This window comes from Pongo pygmaeus, chromosome 16, assembly GCF_028885625.2.
Source record: "Pongo pygmaeus isolate AG05252 chromosome 16, NHGRI_mPonPyg2-v2.0_pri, whole genome shotgun sequence".
Taxonomy (NCBI): domain Eukaryota; kingdom Metazoa; phylum Chordata; class Mammalia; order Primates; family Hominidae; genus Pongo; species Pongo pygmaeus.
Window position 1 is genome coordinate 107,876,785 of NC_072389.2, and position 837 is coordinate 107,877,621.

An 837-nucleotide genomic window follows, 5' to 3' on the forward strand; every position below is an offset into this window, starting at 1 on the left:
TATTTGGGAAAGACAGAGGACAGTGGGCTCTGTTAGAGTAGATAGATAGCTATACATGAACAGGAGGGGGAGCTCCTAGAAAAGGGAAAGTCTGAGAAGGCTCACCTGGAGGGACCACCAAAAATTCACATATTAGTAGCATCTCTAGTGCTGGGGTGGATGGGCACTTGTCAATTGTGGGTAGGAGGGAGAAGAGGTACCTATGGAGAAACACCATAGAACTCCTCTTAAGATGCCCCAATCATCAATCACTCTGCAATAAAAATGTCAGAATATTGCTAGCTACATGCTGATAAGAAGGACAAAGGGGACATTCTTAAGAGAAACCTGGCACCATAAGTACAGATCAGGGCAGAGAAGGACATTCAAAAGAGGCAGGTGCAGTAGGTACAAACGTGACCGCTGTCTGCCCGCCCGGGATGGCGGGAAGGAGGTTGGTGCAAGAGTGGATTCGGATTGATCACCACACATGTACCTCAACCAACAGTGAGGAGGTCCCACAAGCCTAAGTAGGGCAAGTCAGGGACCTAAGGCAGTAGCAGGAAAACCAGACAAAGAAAACAGGCGGAGACTTGAGACAGAGGCAGGAATGTGAAGTCCAAAATAAAATTCACTGCACAGGACTCAGGCTGTTTTCATGCACGATCAGCCCACCCCTCCCTATTTTTCTACAATAAGCTCTTTACACTGTATTTGTTTTCAATGAAGTTATCTGCCATCTTTGTACTGCCTCTTGGTGAAAATCTTTCTTCCAAGTTAAACAAGAACTGGGACATCAGCTCTCCCCAGTAATAGCTCCGTTTCAGTTTGAATTTACAGAAGTGATGGGGCTTAATA